Below are 19,595 nucleotides of genomic sequence, written 5' to 3'. Positions count from 1 at the left end.
CACTGATGGATCATCCATTCGGCACTTTTGGTTAAAGATAGCTGCAAATGCTTCAGCCTTATCTTTTGCTCTGAATATGTGTCAGAATCTGATTTTTCCATTTCTCATTTCCCATTGATACCACATTTTCAGACATAGGTGAATGCAGTTAATGAATGTGCAATAAAATTCCTGTTTAATTTACAGGCAAAGTACAGAATACTTTCTAGAAATGAGGGTTTTGAGAGAGGTAGAGACTTGAGGTGGGAAATTAGCAGAGACTGGAGCTATTTGCTATCTGTTCTAATGTTGGGAATGAATCAGCACAAAGCTGCATACTTCAAATACTATTCAGAAACTAACAGTTTCAGTCATGTATCCAAGGTTCATGGACCATTCAAGTAAAATTGAAATTGCAGATAATTCAAACTGAATTGAAAAATGTTACCAAAGCTCATCAGGTCCAGTAGCATCTGGGGAGAGAAATGGAGTAAATGTTTTGAGTCCCGTATGGCTCTGCACCAGAACTGAAGAGGACTAAACGTTGAATCTATCATATAACTTTACTACTGCAAAGTGCTTGGAATTCTGAAATATCATTTCATTCTTACTATGGACTGCAGTGTTTTTCCACAGCATGTGATTTCTAATCAGCACAAAATGATATTTCAGAAATCAAGTGTATTAGGTTATGTCATTCTCCAATTCTGTTTGAATGAATGTTTGACTTTTCAAATGCTGTAGAATGTTATTACATATTGAGAGAATTAAATTTCCATTGGGTGTGCATTTTATTGTTTTATATGGCCTCCTGGGGTGGCCCATCAGCTACCGAACAGTACCCCTGTCGACCACCCTCTGCACAATTACCTTCAGGTGCCTGTCAGCAAAGTGAGAGGATATGTTTCCTTTCTGTACTAGTCCTCAATGATGTAAGTCAAACAGCACACTGTTCTGAGCTTGTAACATCTGCACAGCTCTGGAGCTGGGGTTTAAATACATGTCAGAGGTGAGGATGTTTCAATGAATACTTGGTGGGTGTAGTGGACAGCAAAGACGTTTCTCTCAGAGTATAATGGGATCTTAATCAGATGGGCCAATGGGCCGAGGAGGGGCAGATGGAGTTTAATTTAGATTAATGTGAGGTGCTGCATTTTGGAAAGGCAAATCAAGGCAGGACTTATAGAATTAATGTTAGGGTCCTGGGGAGTGCTGCTGAGCAAAGAGACTTGGAGTTCAGGCTCATAGTTCCTTGAAAGTGGAGTCACAGATAGACAGAATTGTGAAGAAGGTGGTTGATACACTAGCCTTTATTGGCAAGTACATTGAGTATAGGAGTTGGAAAGTCATGTTGCAGCTGTACAGGACATTGGTTAGGCCACTTTTGGAATATTGCATTCAACTCTGGTCTCCCGCCTATGGGAAATATGTTGTAATGCAGTAAGCAGCTTTACAACTCCGTACCTCTGAGGCAACTTTCTCACTGCTTCTGAGTCAGTTTGTTCCAGATTCCAGCCTCTGGGTCCAACCTCTCTTCCAGTAAAATTCCACAAGTTATTTCTGAAGTAGAAAACAGAAGTAAAGATCTCAAACAAGAACAGGAATTGTTGGAGCAACTTATCAGGCCTGGCAGCAGCTGTGGAGAAAAGGCAGAGTTAACGCCTTGAGTCCAGTGAACCTTCTTCAGAACTGCTGAATCCAGATCTGAGCAAGGGTGACAGGACTCAAAACCTTAATTCTGCTTTTACTCCACAGATGCTGTCAGATCTTCTGAGTTTCTCCAGTAATTCCTGTTTATGTGCCCAAATTATCTCTCTTTTGCCTGTGTTTTGAACATTTCCGAAAAGTCAGAATAAAAGAGCTCAGACAGTTGATCTGAGAGTGACATAAACTCTGTCTCACTTTGAACATTGCTTGCCCTCCTATCTCAGATTTCCAATTTCTCTGATTCCCATGTGATACTGCAGCTCTCAGGCCACTATCTCCTTTCTCCATCCAGCACTGTCCACTCCCTGATTGTGTGTGATCAAGAATTGTGGTGCCTGACCAAGAATTTCAGAAAGTTACAAACTTTTTAAGTCATTCTTTTTATTCATTCAAAGGATGAAGGGTGTTGCTGGCTAGGCAGCATTTATTGCGCATCGCTAATTGCCCAGAGGGCAGCTATTTTTTGAGTCAAGCACACTGCTATGTGTCTGGAGTCACATGTAGGCCAGACCAGTAGTCTCCTTCCCTAAAGAACATTAGCGGACCAGATGGGTTTTTCCCGACAATCGACAATGGATTCATGGCCACCATTAGATTCTTAATTCCAGATATTTTATTGAATTCAAATTCCACCATATGCCATGATAGGATTCAAGCCTGGGTCCCCAGTATGTTATCTGGGTCTCTGGATTAACAGTTAAGAGATAATACCACTGGGCCATTGCCTCCCCAATGAAATTAAATAAATCAGAAACAAGAGATTTGCAAAATATGGGAATACGTAATAAAGAGAATAGAGAAAGATCTCCAAAATGAAAGCACAATCATGAAAAATGAAAGGAAATCTTGAAGGAAAGTGTATATGTGTAGAGAGAGGGAGAAAAGTGAGAACAAGACAAATAGATTCACAGAGCCAGAGAACAAAAGAATTATGTCATGGAAGAGAAACAGATACTTTCAGAGAGAAAATTTTTTTCTGTCTAAATTGATTGGATAGAATCGGTAAAAAAAAGTTCTGCTGTGAGATCAATAACTAATTAATTTATTTGGTTGACTCTGAACAAATTATTATAAAATATTGCACAATGAACATTGGCAGAGCACTGGGAACAGGTCATCCGTCTGGCTGTCTCTTCATTGGAGAATGGTCCATAAGCTTAAGGTGAAGAAAGATAAAAGAAGAAATTATTCGCAAAATTGGTGTAGGCAAATAATGAGATAAAGGATCCGTCTTTTTGTCTGTGATTACTGTTACGTGCCTCTGTATAATTCATGTCCCTACTCAACAGTCACAAAAATCTGTGGCCCCATTTTGAGTTTTGCTGATGAAAATCTTGATTCCTCCCAGTTCCATATCTGTTAACGTTAGAAATGTGGTTCAGCATCTTAAATCCTTAATGTTCTATTTGAGATCTCAAGATATTGGACCTTGGAAATCCTGTCATGGTGGGCCCCCATCTTGCTGTGAACTTGGAGAATAACATTGTGGTAGAATATCACCCTCATGGTCCTCCGATCCAATTCAACTCCATTGCAAGCCAGCACCTGCAACTCATTTCAAATAAACTGGATGAGATTACAAGAGGGAAAAACACCATTATAGCCATTACCTTAACAGCCCATTTCACCCCTTTTCCTGTTGAAGTCTACATTCGGAGAATACAGAATGTCAGGAGGTCAATTCTGCAGCTACTCGACAGGAGTCCGGACACACTGGTTGTAATAAAGACGGCCAACGTGCGGGAACAGCCCCCACAGATCATTACCTGTTATAGTGATTGGTACGCTTATCAGATTGATTCAGTGATGAGGAAGATGTTCACGGGTATCAATGTGGTATTTGTAGATGCCTGGGAGATGACAATAGCACATTACCTTCCTCACAATATACATCCCGGCAACATTATTATAAAGAATGAAGTAGATGTGTTGCTTTCATATGTGTGCCCCTCTATACAAAGATAAACAGTGTATCCTCCTGCTTCTGGCAGTCCCTCAAAATGGGGAGGACACGTGCCACAGAGTACAGCCCAAGGTAAGAACCTATGCATGAAGTTTTAACATGGGATGGCTGTTGAAAGCCTGTATTAGACTTTTTCCAACTAGGTTTGGATTACCACATGATGCTAAACTTAAATAACACCATTGGGTATCTTAGACCACACTATCTCACCTTTTCACTCACAGAATGACGGCATCACTGGCTGGGCCAGCATTTTCTGCCCATTCTTAGTTGCCCTTGAGAAGGTGGTGGTGAGCTGCCATCTTGAACCGCTGCAGTCCATGTGCTGCAGATACATCCAAAATATTGTTAGGGAGCGATTTCAGGATTTTATTACGGCAGGTCTTGAAAAACATTAAGGTAGACAAGCTCCCAGGGTCTGATGGGATATACACCAGAATAATGAGAGGCAAGGGAGGATATTGCTGGGACCTTGAGGGAAATCTTTGTATCCTCACTGGCTACAGGGGAGGTCCCAGCGGACTGAAGAACAGCCAATGTCGTTCGTTTGTTTAAGAAAGGTGGCAACGATAATCCAGCTAGTTACAGGCCGATGAGTCTTACGTCAGTGGTAGAGAAATTATTGGAGAGGATTCTTCGAGGCAGGATTTATTCCCACATGAAAGTAACTGGGCGTATTAGTGAGAGGCAACATGGTTTCGTGAAGGACAGGTCATGTCTCACCAACTTGATTGAGTTTTTTGATGAAGTGACGAAGATGATCAGTAAGGGTAGGGCAGTGGATGTTGTCTACGTGGACTTCAGTAAGGCCTTTGACAAGGTCCCTCATGGCAGGCTGATACAGAAGGTAAAGTCACATGGGTTCAGAGATGTGCTTGCAAAATGGATAAAAAGTGGCTCGGTCGTAGAAGACAAAGGGTAGCAAGGGGAAGGATGCGTTTCTGAATGGAGGGCTATGACTTGTAGTGTTCCTCAGGGATCAGTGGTGGGACCTTTCCTATTTGTAATCTGTTTACACAAATGATTTTGAGGAAAATGTTACGAGTCTGATTAGTAAGTTTGCCGATGGCACAGAGGTTGGTGGAATTGCGGATAGCGATGAGGACTGTCAAAGGACACAGCTGGACATAGATTGGTTCGTGACTCAGGCAGAGAAATGGCAGTTGGAGTTTAATCCAGAAATATGTAAGGTAATGCGCTTTGGGAGGTTTAATACAGATTGAAAAAATACTGTCAATGGCAGAACCCTTACAGGTCACTGAAAGTGGCAATGGAGAAGATAGTCAACAAGGCATATGGCATGCTTGCCTTCATCGCCAGGGCATTGAGTTTAAAAATTGGCAGGTAATGTTGCAGCTTTAAAGAACCTTAGCTAAACTGCATTTGGAATATTGTGTTCATTTTCTGGTTGCCACTCTACCAGAAGGATTTGGTGGCTTTGGAGAGGGTACAGAGAAGATTTACCAGGATGTTGCCTGGTATGGAGGGCATTTTGGAGAAAATTAGGTTGTTCTCACTGGAACAACAAAGGTTGAGGGGTAACTTGATGGCGGTCTACAAGATTATGAAGGGCATGGACAGTTTGTACTGTCAGAAGCTTTTCCCAGGGTGGAACAGTCAGTTACTAGGTGCCATAGGTTTAAGGTGCGAGGGGCAAGGTTTAAAGGTGATGTACGAGGCAAGTTTTTTTACACAGAGGTTGGTGGGTGCCTGGAACTCGCTGCCGGGGGAGGTGGTGGAAGTGGATACTATAGTGACTTTTAAAGGGCGCCTTGACAAATATATGAATAGGATTGGAATAGAGGGATACAGTCACCGGAAGGGTAGGGGGCTTTAGTTGTGATGGGCAGCATGTCGGTGCAGGCTTGGAGGGCCGAAGGGCCTGTTCGTGTACTGTAATTTTCTTTGCTCACTGAAGCAATAATTTTGAGTCAGGATCATGAATGGCTTGGAGGGGAACTTGCAGGTGGTGGCATTCCCATCAATCTGCCATCCTTATCATTCCATATGGTAATGGTCGTGGATTTGGACAGTGCTATTGAAGGAACTTGGATGAATTCCTGCACTGTATTTTGTAGATAGTACACGCTGCTGGTACTGACCGTTGGTGCTCGAGTGAGTGGGTGCTTGTGATCAAGTGCGCTGCTTTGTCCTGGATGGTGTCAAGCTTCTTGAGTGTTGTTGGGGCTGCACTCATCCAGGCAAGTGGGGAGTATTCCATCACACTCCTGACTTATACCATGTAGATGATGGACAGGTTTTGGGGTAAGTATGTAAGTAACTTGCTGCAATATTCCTAGTTTCTGACCTGCCCTTTAGCCATTTTGTTAATGCAGTGATTCCAGTTGAGTTTCTGGTCAATGGTAAACCCAAGTTTGTAGATAGTGGAAGATTCAATGATGGTAACACCGTTGACTGTCAGACTGTCTCTTATTGTGTCACTCGAGGGGAGGCAGTCTGAAGTGGCAGCTGATGGGGGTAAGCAGTCTCGAAGCAGAGGTTAGCATGGGGAATGAGTTCTGGAGGAATGCCAGAGGGGAGGTCGGTGCAGGAAAGCAGTCCGAGAGCAGTGGCTGGTGTGGGGAGTGAGTCCTGGAGCGGCCAGTGAGGGGAAACAGTCCTGGATGGAGGCCGTGCAGGAATTGAGTCCCAGAGGAAACCTATGTTGGAGCAGTTGAGAGCCAGTGCAGAGCAGACTGGAGGCATGGAATGGAGCAGGGATAGTTGTTGGACTGGGGTCGGGTGCAGACGGTTTGACCACATTTTGATCACGTTCGACCCTACGTTGAGCTACTGCAACATCATGTTTATTTGGAATTTGTTTATCTGATTGTAACATCTATCCTTTAAACTCTGTCATACTTCTAACTTGTATTATGAATCTCTGTAAAGTAATGTGATTACTTTTCATTTTTATTATCTTTTTGTATTTAAGATTTGTACCTAGATATTTGTACCTAAGATAGCGCCATAAGAAGCAACAATGTTAAACTTGTGACTGTACTCCTGAACTTGCGCACTCGAGTACACGCGACAATAAAGGATATTGTAGTCCATTCTATTCCACTGGGGATGGTCATTGCCTGGCAGTTGTGTGGAATGAATATTACTTGCCACTTGTCAGCTGCAGCCTGTTGCATTTGAACAAGGACAGCTTTAGTGTCTAAGGTGTTGTGAATGATATCGAACATTATGCAATCATCAGCAAACATCCCACTTTTGACCTTATGATGATGCAGCTGAAGATGTTGGAACCTAGTTTGTATGTTCTTATGACATGATAGATCACATGACAACAGAGAGTGAACAGAGAACCAAAGATCCAACATCATGTTAAGTCTGCATGCGCATGGTTGATATCATGTGAGAAAACAGTTACTCTGAGAAGTCCTTGGGTCCCAGCAATATCTCTTTCGAAATGCAGCATCCAAACCATCTTCTATGGCCATCACTACAGCGACAGAGCTCCTGGAAAAGAAGTTAATAATTAATAGAACAAAAGATTATTGTGGATGGAGATTTTCAATTATTTTCAATATTAAATGACAGATGCTGAAATGAACTAGCCATATGAGTATTGTGCCGAGAAAAGAGGTTAGGAATCCTGCAATAAGTAACTTATCTCATGATATCCAAAGACTATCCATCACTTACAAAGCACAAATCAACAATGTGATGGAATACTAGCCATGTGCCTGTGTGTGCAGCTCTAACACTCAAGAAACTCGATATCGGCAAGAACAAATTAGCCCACTTGATGGCGCCACACCACAAACGTTAAATCCAATGCCCAATTCAAGATTCACTGCAGAAATCCACAAGGGCTCCTTACACAGTACTTTCCAAACCCATGATCAAGACCATCTAGAGGGCCAAAGACAGTGGATACATGGAAACACCATAGAGTGCAAGGTCTCCTTCAAATCACTCACCATCCTGACTTGGAAAAGTTTCACTGTTTGTTCAGTGAGTTGTGGTGAGATGGGTTAGTTATATAGAGATAGCAAGGACTGCAGATGCTGGAGACAGAGACAACAGTGTGGAACAGGAAAAATATAGTAGGTCAGGCAGCATCAGGGAAGCAGGAAAGTTAATGTTTCAGGTCGGGACCCTTTGTCAGAAATCAGAAATTCTGCAGAAGACCCCTGACCCAAAACATCAACTTCCCTGTTCCTCTGATGCTGCCTGGCCTGCTGTATTCCTCCAGCTCCATACTGTGTTAGTTATACACCTACTTTACTAACTGGAAACAATTGTCCAAAGAATTTAATAATCAGAGGAAAAGCTCCAGATGAGATTTTGTGTTTGGCTATTCATATCTGAAAGGGCTAACTGATATAATAGATTAGATTGGATTCCCTACAGTGTGGAAACAGGCCCTTTGGCCCAACAAGTACACACCACCCCTTGAAGAATCCCACCCAGACCCATTCCCCTATAACCCACTCACCCCTGAACACTACGGGCAATTTAGCATGGCCGATCCACCTAGCCTGCCCATCTTCGGACAGTGGGAGGAAACCGGAGCACCCGGAGGAAACCCACGCAGACACAGGGAGAATGTGCAAACTCCACACAGACAGTCGCCCGAGGCTGGAATTGAACCCGGGTCCCTGGCGCTGTGAGGATCAGTGCTAACCACTGAACCACCGTGCCGCATAAACTCTGCCCATCAAGGTATAAAGGACTGCTTCTGGGAGGAGCTAACCAGAGTGGTTCCACTGTTTGTGACCAGTATAGAGTTGTGGTATGTACCAGAATGTCAGAATGTTTCAGGAACAGTAGTGTATACTTGAGAATGTGCAAACTCATAACTCATATACTTGATACTTTGCTCTGATGAAGGGTCTAGGCCCGAAACGTCAGCTTTTGTGCTCCTGAGATGCTGCTTGGCCTGCTGTGTTCATCCAGCCTCACATTTTATTATCTTGGAATTCTCCAGCATCTGCAGTTCCCATTATCTCTGACTCATATACTTGAGCCTGATATCTCACTAGAGATCATTATGAATCTTGTGTCTCATGTAAGTAGCTCTTAAGGTCCATGTAATAAATATTTACTTTTTATCAAGATTGAGCTTATTTTCTGCCAAAGATGATGGGCGGTCATACTTTCCCACTTGGTATCTGTAACTGAGACTAATTCCAAGGAGGCAGTGAATCTACCCAAAACATTCCAGATAATTCAGACACATAGCTATTCCCAGCTGTTGTTGTCTAAGATGTTGTTAAATTATTTATAAGAAGGGGAAGCTTCAACTAATACATTTAAAAGGAAAGTGAATTAGTGCTCAATGGTTCTCCTTTCAACATATTTTTCTTCACTCATGGACAGTAATTATGGTCCATCCCTGAATTTCCTTGAGATAGATATGTTCAGGTGCTTTCTTGAGTTTTTGCAGTCTAGGTACACTCATAGTGCTTTTAGATGGAAAGTACAGGTTTATGATCCAGCAGTAATGAAGAAATAGTGTTAGAGTGGCCACACTGATAAACCTTTCCACTTTGGTGTGCTGCTGTTTGAAATTATAAAACTTCCAGTTTATAACCTGCTAATACCATTCAGCATGTTGAATAATTTTATCTTTGATGTTTTAGATTTCAAAATTTGACAATCCAAAAAGTATTGACCTACAAATGCTGTAAGCTATGGGGTTTAGCATCACTGTTGACTATCATCTCAACGTCTCACCTCCCATACAGCACTTGTCACAGCCTTTTGGAATCCAAGTAGATCACGTCACTGGGTCTCCTTTGTCTAACTTTCTTTTTATCTGCTCTAAAAATTCCAACAGATTTGTTAGGCATGATCTCCCCTTGACAAAGCTGTGTTGACTCAGCCCGATTTTAGGATGCACTTCCAAGTACTCTGCAATCTCATCCTTAACAATGAACTCTAAAACCTTACCAATGATCAATGTCAATCTAACCAGCCGGTAGTCTCCTGTCTTCTGCTTCCCTGCCTTCTTAAACTGGGATGTTACATTAACCATTTTCCAGTCCTCTGGGACTATCCCTGACTCTAGTGATTCCTGAAAGATCACCAATACCTATACAATCTCCTCAGCTATCTCCTTCACAACTCTGGGTGTAGTACGTCTGGTCCAGGTTATTCGTCCATCTTGAAACCTTTCAGCTTCCCCAGCATCTTCTCCGCAGTGATCACCACCCTCACCTCTGCCTCCTGACTCTCTTGAAATAGAGGTATGTTGCTGGAGTCCTCCACTGTGAAAATTGATGCAAAGTCCCTATTCAATTCCTCCACCATTTCTTCATTTCCCATTACTATTTTTCTAGCTCCATTTTCCAGTAGTCCAATGGCCATTCTTGTCTTACCTTTTAGATAGCTAAAAAGACTCTTGCAGTCTTCTTTAATGTTACTAGCCAGTTTACTCTCATATTTCACTTGCTTCCCCATTATTGCTTTTTCAGTTATTCTGTGCTTCATTTTAAAGGCTTCTTTATTGCCTGTCTTCCCATTAATTTTCACCACATTGTCTGCTTTTCTTTTCCTATTTTGCTGTCCCTAAGTTCACTTGTCAGCCATGGTTAGCTCATCCTTCCCGCAGTATGTTTCTTCTTCCTTGGCATGAATTTCTGCTGTGCCTCCCAAACTAACCCCATTAACGCTTGCCATTGCTGCTCCACTGTCTTCTCTGATAGGCTTCCCTTCCAATCAACTCTGGTCAGCACCACCCTCATGCCTTTGTAATTACCTTCACTGAATTGTTATACCATTACATCTGATTCAATGTCCTCTCTCTCAAACTGCAGGGTGAATTCCACTGCCATCTACAGATTCCTTCATCTTCACCTTCAGCTCCCAGACATTCTCGTAGACATTCCACAAATTCCTTTTCCTGAGATCCACTACCAACCTAACTTTCCCAGTCTACCTGTGTATTGAAGTCCCTTTGATTATTGTAATCATGCCTTTCTTACAGGCATTTTCTATCTCCTCATTTATTTCCTTCCTCACATCCTGACTACTGTGCAGTGGGACTGTCCCAACCCCTGGGCTAGGAGGCCTAGGTTCAAGGCCCACCTGCTCTGGAGGTGTATAATAACATTGCTGAACATGTTGATCAGGGAAAAATATGAGGCTGGTACATAACTCTCATCAGGGCTTCTTTTTTTAACATTTGCAGTTCCACAAGTCTACTCACACAGATTCTACACCTTCTGACTCTGTATCATTTCTTGTTATTGATTTAATCTCATTTCTTACTACCAAGGCAACCCCATGTCCTCTACCCATTTCCATGTCCTTTTGATAGAATGTATACCCTTGGATATTTAGTTCCCAGCCCTGACCCCCTTGCAGCCACATCTCTGTGACACCCACAACATTGTACCTGCCAATTTCAGTCTGCGCTACAAACTCATTTACCTTGTTTTGTATACAGTATGCATTTAAGTACATCACCCTCTGTCCTGCATTGATTCCTGGGCCTTCCCATTGCTTGTTCTGGAAAGTATAATAACGTTTGGTGAGCCCTCCACTTCTTTAACTTTTTCTGTAATTTTCCATGCAGTTGAATTCACACCTTCCACTTTTTAGTTTAAAGCTCTATCCACAGTCATACACATGTGCTTCACAAGGACACTCATCCCAGCGTGAATCAGATGAAGCCTGTCCCATCAGTACAGCTCCCTCCTTCCCCAGTATTGGTGCCAACATCCAATGAATTCAAGCTCATTTTTCCCACACCAATCTTTTAACCGCAGATTTACCTCTATAATCTTGTTAACCCTGTTCCAATTTACTTGTGGCTCAAGCAGTAATACAAAAATTACTTCCTTTCTGATTCCACTTTCTAATTTAGACCCTAGCAGATCATATACCTATGGCAGAACCTGTTTTCTCTTTCTACTTATATCAATGCTGCCTATGTGGACCACAACAATTGGATCAATTACCATGTTCTTAATTTCACTTTTATGAATTTTAGTTTGTAGTGTGCACATATTTGCCCTTTTCACCATCAGTGTGAAAGTAACCTGCAATAGATAGTAAAATTAGTAGCTATCACCAACCGATGAATTTACAGCTTACCTGTGATGTCACTCTTTTGTGCTGGACCCCTGATCCTGGGCTTCAATTTATCCTGTTTAAAACAAACCCTGCAAATTAGGATTCAGAAAAAAAGCAAAAGGCACCCCCTTCCCTCTAAGCAGAATTCCCATGTTGTCTTCAAAGTTGCTGAATTATATACTCACTTGGGCTGTGGTCTGATTTGGATGTGATCTCTCCTTTCTGATCATGCAAAACTTACTGATTACTGTGAAGCTTACTGTTGAACTTTATACCTGGAGACTACAGAATACCCAGAGATCAATTCTATAGTTACCAGGCATGAGTCTGCTCCAGCCCCTTCTAGGAGATGTCAGTCGGTACAGCAATGATCCATTGTTGCTTTAATGAAGAGGGTGTTGCTCACAATGCAACATGAGAGTTGATGATAGCACATTTTGCCACATAGCTTACATCCAAGTCACTATAAATAATGAAATAGGTAAATATCTTCCATATATCTTTCAAAGAGAAAAATGAGATCTGTCCCAAACGGATTTTACTGCATGATGTGTTTCAAGAAGTACAAAGTTACTGTTACTTTTGTGCAACTGCTTTGGATTAGCTCACTGTTTTTAAATATTGAGCTAAACTCCATTTTTAAACAAATGATTTTTTAAAAATTATTAAACTGTGCTCGTACACATGGTCATGTAACCCAACAAGGATTTTAATTTTGTTCCGTAGAAATATTCCATTCAAACTGCAGCCTGTGCGATGGAGTTTTTCTATTGAAAGGAACTGTTGCACAACATTTATTTACCATGCTGCAAAGACTGTTTTCCCAAAGCAAAGCAGAGTAAGTGCGAAAAACCCCACCTGCTTTGTCGCTGGGATTTCAGTTAAATGAAGATTGAACAGATTGGGAGTTCAGTAAGAAGAGAGTGAGGAATGAAGGTGCTGACAGCTGATGCAATAGATTCTGTGCGTAAGACCAAAGATTCAGAAGGTCAGAGTATGTGGAAAGAGCAGTGGAGTAGGACAATGAGAAGTGAAGCAGCTTTGTACTTCATTTTGGATCAGAAGAAACCTGAAATGAATGAAAACCTATGTGAGTCAAAACAGAAATTAGGAGACTGAGAGAATGTCTATTCTCAATACCTCTGTTTAGCCAAGAAAAGAAAGTGAACAAATTGAGTCACATAAAATAAACCATCAACATGACTGAACCAAGATAATGGTTTCATCTTGCACTGAGCGTCTCTTTTGCTCTGAATTTCTTCACAGCAAAGGGGTTTGAACGCTGAGCTAACCTTTTGGTCATTGGCTAATTTTGAGATAGTGCACTGACATTGTCAAGAAAGATGGAATCTTACAATAACGGATACACACCAAAATGGGCAGAGATTTACATTGGTGTCTAGATGGAGCTTTATTGAACTTGAAGCTTTTCACGATAGGTATAAACAACTTTAAAGTAGAATTGTGAAAATCCATGTACTTTGGGAAAAATGACATTTCCCATTAGTGTGAAATTTCCTTTAATTTCAGAATGAACTGTAAGCATTCTGATTGGGGTGTCATTGAAAAGTGGACATAACTAGCTTCAGAACCAACAATTCAGAACAGATCCTGATGCTGAAGCAGAGTTCTGAGAATAACACCTTCCTGTGCAATTAGCCATTGACATCCTTCCTCCTCACTGTCCAAAACCCTAAATATACCTTTCAGGTAAAGCAATATTTTGCTCGTCTTTCTTTCAATCTAGTCTATTGCATTTACTGCTCATAGTGTGGTTTCTTTTACACTGGCAAAAACAAACATGACTTTGCAGAACTCCATCACTCTGTCATAGGAATGGCTCTGAAATTCCTGTTGTTGCCAGTTCAATAAACCACTGTGCTCCTATATGACATTTCCATCCATCCTATAGTGTTCCGATGAGGCTCAACACAAGCTGGATAACAATAACTCATTTTCCACTTAGGCATTTTTCAGCCTCTCTGACTCAATATTTAGTTTCACAATTTCAGATCATGACTGCTATCCTCCATTTTTCTTACATCTCCCCAGACACATCCTTCTATCTTGTTAACTTTGTTGTCCACTTTGCAGAGTGGACCTATTTTCTTCCTATGATGCCTAATGTTTACTCTTATTTCTCTACTTCTATTTCATCACCATATCACTGCTTCTGTCTTTTGCTCTATGCAAGGTCACCACCTGCTCCACTTGCACCTCTCCACCCCTGTCACTTACATAAAGAGCGTAAAGAAGCACTTTACGTGACTCGAAACATCGACTCTGTTTCTGTCCCTACCGATGCAACACCTTCAGAGATATTCCAGCGCTTTCTGTTATGTTATATTTTAGCACATTTCTTACAGAATTAAGGCTCTAGATAAGTATTCGTAGTTAAATGAAGTAAGACAAATTAAATTGGAATCATCCTCACATTTCTCTGTTAAGCACTGTTTATGTCATAGATAACAAAATGTGAGGCTGGATGAACACAGCAGGCCAAGCAGCATCTCAGGAGCACAAAAGCTGATGTTTCGGGCCGAGACCCTTCATCAGAGAGGGGGATGGGGACAGGGTTCTGAAATAAATAGGGAGAGAGGGGGAGGCGGATCGAAGGTGGAAAGAGTAGAAGATTGGTGGAGAGGAGACAGACAAGTTAAAGAGGCGGGGATGGAGCCAGTAGAGGTGAGTGTAGGTGGGGAGGGAAGGAGGGGATAGATCAGTCTGGGGAGGACAGACAGGTCAAGGAGGCGGGATAAGGTTAGTAGGTGGTAAATAGAGGTGTGGCTTGAGTTGCAAGGAGGGGATAGGTGAGAGGAAGAACAGGTTAGGGAGGCGGGGACAGGCTGGGCTGGTTTTGGGATACAGTGGGGGGAGGGGAGATTTTGAAGCTTGTGAAATCCACATTGATGCCATATAGGGCTGCGGGTCCCCAAGCGGAATATGAGTTGCTGTTCCTGCAACCTTCGGGTGGCATCATTGTGGCACTGCAGGAGGCCCAGGATGGATATGGTCTAAGGAATGCGAGGGGGAGTTAAAATGGTTTGCGACTGGGAGGTGCAGTTGTTTATTGCGAACAGAGCGTAGGTGTTCTGCAAAACGGTCCCCAAGCATCCATTTGATTTCCCCAATGTAGAGGAAGCCACAACGGGTACAGCGGATGCAGTATACTACATTGGCAGATGTGCAGGTGAACATCTGTTTGATGTGGAAAGTCTTCTTGAGGCCTGGGATGGGGGTGAGGGAGGTGGTGTGGGAGCAAGTGTAGCACTTCCTGCGGTTGCAGGGGAAGGTGCCGGGTGTGGTGGGGTTGGAGGGGAGTGTGGAGCGGACAAGGGAGTTGCGGAGAGAGTGGTCTCTCCGGAAAGCAGACAAGGGTGGGGAGGGAAAAATGGCTTGGGTGATGGGGTCGGATTGTAGATGGCAGAAGTGTCGGAGGATGATGCGTTGTATCCGGAGGTTGGTGGGGTGGTATGTGAGGACGAGGGGGATTCTCTTTTTGCGGTTATTGCGGGGACGGGGTGTGAGGGATGTGTTGCGGGAGACATGGTCGAGGGCGTTCTCGACCACTGTGGGGGGGATGTTACGGTCCTTGAAGAACGAGGGCATCTGGGATGTGCGGAGTGGAATGCCTCATCCTGGGAGCAGATGTGGCAAGGTGAAGGAACTGGGAATAGGGGATGGAATTTTTGCAGGAAGGTGGGTGGGAGGAGGTGTATTCTTGGTAGCTGTGGGAGTTGGTGGGCTTGAAATGGATATTGGTTTCAAGGTGGTTGCCTGAGATGGAGACAGAAAGGTCCAGGAAGGTGAGGGATGTGTTGGACATGGCCCAGGTGAACTTGAGGTTTGGGTGGAAGGTGTTGGTGAAGTGGATGAACTGTTCGAGCTCCTCTTGGGAGCACAAGGCAGCGCTGACACAATGTAACGGAGGGAGAAGTGTGGTTTGGGTCCAGTGTAGATACAGAAAAGGGACTGTTCCACATAACCTACAAAGAGACAGGCGTAGCTTGGGCCCATGCGTGTACCCATGGCCACCCCCTTTGTCTGTAGGAAGTGGGATGAATCGAAAGAGAAGTTGTTGATGGTGAGGACGAGTTCGGCTAGGCAGATGAGGGTGTCGGTGGAGGGGGACTGGTCGGGTCTGCGGGACAGGAAGAAGCGGAGGGCTTTAGGCCATCTGCATGGGGAATGCAGGTGTACAGGGACTGGCCATCTTTGATCCACCTCCCCCTCTCTCCCTATTTATTTCAGAACCCTCTCCCTATCCCCCTTTTCTGATGAAGGGTCAAGGCCCAAAATGTCAGCTTTTGTGCTCCTAAAATGCTGCTTGGCCTGCTGTGTTCATCCAGCTCCACACTTTGTTATCTCGGATTCTCTAGCATCTGCAGTTCCCATTATCTCTGATACGCATAAGGCTCTTCTCTTTCAGGAATCACTTTAGCAGTTGACATAATCACGTTAAAAATTCAATGAATCTAGCAGAACCGACTGTGAAATCACATTTGTTAATATCTGATAATTTCCATTGTATTCGTCTCTTGCCTCTGGACGCATATTTTGCAAGATCTTCAATTTTGTCACAATCCTCATGGAGACTGATGATTTTAAATAAGACAGTTGAATTCTCAGTGACAGACCTAAAAGAATCATGTGATAAGTTAAGTTTTAATATATTTACTGTAACAAACCAACTAATAGCAACATCAACTAATCAATTCTTAAAAGGCAACCAATTTACTAAACTACGGAAAAAGACATCTCTCTCTTGTTTAACATGACCAAAATCTCCAGGCTATAATTATACTTTTTTACAGGAACCAGCTCTATATCAATCCCAATTTCCAATGAGTTAACTCTCCTATTTCACCAAGTCATAATGTCAAGTGATGGTCAAAAATCAATTCTCTTAATTTTTTTGGGCAAGTCCCAACTGAACACCAATAATTCAACCCACTCCATTGATGCTATTAGCTATTGCTCACTCCAGGATATGTGATCCAGATTGACCTGCTTTTTGATCTGTACCTCACACAGGCTTTACTCTTTCCTCTCTTCTGGTCAACATAATGGCTCACAATGCCAGGAACCTTGGTTCGATTCCAGCCTTGGGAGACTGTCTGTGGAAGATTTCTTGCTCTCACTGTGTCTGTGTGATTTCCACTGGGTGCTCTGGTTTGTTCCCAGAGTCCAAAAAAGTGCTGGATCAGTGGATTTTCCATGATAAATATGGGGACAGGGAGGGATACTCTTTAGAGGCTTGCTGTAGACTCAATGAGCTGAATGGCCTGTATCTGCACTGTAGAGATTCTAGAGTCTCTCTGTCAGACTCTCTTCTCTCCCTTTTCTGTCTAAATCTTGAGGATTAAGGCTCTATCCACAGTCAATACAGTTTATCGCACATTTGCATTCATGTGTGCACATTTTACACTTCACTCTCACTAACTCTACCCCTGGACCTCTCAGTCCCCATGGTAAGCAAGCCTCCTGGAAATTGCTAGACAAACCTCAGAATAGACCTCATAACATTTTTCCAAAACCCAATTTAACTTAAATTAAAGGAGCTGCTTGTTACATTTAAATTTGCTATTAAAATGGAGTCTTTCCTCAATTAGCTGAGAAATCTGCCATCAAATTCTCTATTGAATGATTTACCTCAAGCCTATGTTCTCTGGTTAATATATGCACTGGCATTCTTATAGTTGCATGGGGGAGGCGATGGCCTAGTGGTATTATTGCTGAACTGTTAATTCAGAGACCCAGACAATGTTCCAGGGACCCAGGTTCAAATCCTGCCACAGCACATGGTGGAATTTGAACTCAATAAAATATCTAGAATTAAAAATATAATGATGACTATGAACTCATTGTCAATTGTCAGGAAAAACCCATCTGGTTCACTAATGCCCTTTAGGGAAGGAAACTGCCATCCTTACCTGGTCTGGCCTACATGTGACTCCAGACCCACAGCAATGTGGTTGACTCTTAACTGCCCTCTGGGCAATTAGGGATGGATGATAAATGCTGCCTGGTTAGTGACGCCATCACCCAATGAATGAATTAACTAAAAACAAAAATTACGAGACCAGCCTCATTGGCAAACTCACTGCGCAAGTTATGGAGGAAAACAAGGGCTATCAAAATTATTCTGCATGATAATGGCCACCCTGATTAAATCATTACCCAATTCATGAAGATGGCCATGGCTCGGTGGTGCTTGGCCATCAAACATGCCCAGTCTAACTCAGATTGCCTTGGAAAGAGAGGGTGTCTCAGAATGCTTACACAGGTTGAGGCATCAGGAAGATAGTATCCTGGGTGCTCTCCTGGCTTCCTGTTACCCCCAACATATCACCCAATTAAAGACTGCTTCCCTTTGATTTTCACACATGGACACAGTCTGCTGGCAGTGAAAACTGCTGGCACGTACTGTGGGTCTGACATCGACACAGCAATGTGTTTTATGACTGAACGGTTATTGGTTCAGTACTCCCCACGATAAGAAGCCACCTGCTTCTCCCTGCAGCTAAAAAGGGAATGCTAGCTGCACAGAGGCAGTGCTACAGTCAGTCTGTATGCACTGACAAAGCAATGTGAACTTTACAGACGCTGATAACCTTCAAGTAAATGGAAGGTGAGTTAGCCCTCAGAAAACAAGATGTCCTTTTGTGCAAGGTAACCTGGCAGAAGCATCTAAGTCATTGGTGTCCCTGAGCTCTGAAGAAGAACGTTGAAGGGCTGAAGTGGCATCTGAATTGGCCTGAGAGTAAAAGGTATCTGGATGGGTACATGAATAGGAAGGGTTTAGATGGATACGGGCCAAATGTTGGCAAATGGGACTAGATTTGTTTATTTATTTATTATTAATTTGTGGGATGTGGGCATCGCTGGCTGTGCCCATCCCTAGCAGCCCTTGAGAAGGTGGTGGCAAGCTGCCTTCTTGAACCGCTGCAGTCCTCCTGCTGTGCGTTGACCCACAATGCTGTTAGGGAGCGGATTTTGACAGAGCAACAGTTAAGGACTGGCCATATATTTCTAAGTCAGGATGGTGAGTGGCTTGGAGGAGAATTTGATGGTGGTGGTATTCCCATATATCTGCTGCCCCTGTCCTCCTAGATTAAAGTGGTCATGGAATTGGAAGGTGCTGGCTGGGAATCTTTGATGAATTTCTGCAGTGCATCTTGTAGATAGTACACACTGCTGCTACTGAGCGTCGGTGTTGGAAGGAGTGGATACTTGTGGATGCCAATCAAGCTGGCTATTTTGTCCTGGATGGTATCAAGCTTCTTGAGTGTTGTTAGAGCTGCACTCATCCAGGCAAGTATTCCATCACAATCCTGACTTGTGACTTGTAGATGGCAGTCAGGCTTTGAGGAGTCAGAAGGTGAGTTACTCGTCACAAAATTCCCAGCTTCTGACCTGCTCTTGTGGCCACTGTGTTTATGTGATGAGTCCAGCTGAATTTAGAATATCTGTTTGGAATTGATGTGTTGGACCAAAGGGTTTGTTTCTGTGCCATATATCTCTATGAGTCTATGAGAGCAGGCATGATGATGTGGTGAAGCTGACTCATTTGCTGATATGGAGTTGTGTGAGCAAAGTGTCAAGGAGAGTGTTGGCAATGGGGCATGCAGGGATGCTGCTATGAAGACACAGCTGGATGATGGCTAGGATAACCATTTGATGAGCTGAAGCTGCAAGGCACCTGCTCTGATTTACATGTCGATCAGTTATGACATTTAATTCCTTTGTGGAGGAGACAAGAATTGGAAGTAATGCTAAATAATGCGAGTCAGAGCCCTAATAAAATACAAATGCATGAAAGCATAGAAGATTCTGAAGTCACTGTTTACAGCTTGAGGGGAAATTGGAAAACTTTTCTTAATGCCGAGAATTTGGTATTTTATCCTTAATG

The 19,595-nt window shown here is 43.0% G+C and overlaps 1 long non-coding RNA gene across 1 annotated transcript in view; it reads right to left on the bottom strand.

Moving 5' to 3' along the window:
• Positions 1–2,741: 2,741 nt before the first annotated feature.
• The window catches only part of LOC125457329 (uncharacterized), a 54,890-nt gene continuing 38,036 nt past the window's right edge, over positions 2,742–19,595 (bottom strand). Inside the window, exons 2-5 of the long non-coding RNA XR_007248597.2 lie at positions 11,705–11,756; positions 7,029–7,117; positions 3,453–3,536; positions 2,742–3,231 (exon numbers count right to left, since the gene is read on the bottom strand). This is a non-coding gene — a long non-coding RNA (uncharacterized LOC125457329). The remainder of the gene's footprint in view (positions 3,232–3,452; positions 3,537–7,028; positions 7,118–11,704; positions 11,757–19,595) is intronic.

This window comes from Stegostoma tigrinum, chromosome 12 (assembly GCF_030684315.1).
Source record: "Stegostoma tigrinum isolate sSteTig4 chromosome 12, sSteTig4.hap1, whole genome shotgun sequence".
NCBI classification, from domain to species: Eukaryota; Metazoa; Chordata; class Chondrichthyes; order Orectolobiformes; family Stegostomatidae; genus Stegostoma; species Stegostoma tigrinum.
Note: the sequence above shows the minus strand (reverse complement) of the source record. Positions and strands in the feature narration are given on the sequence as shown.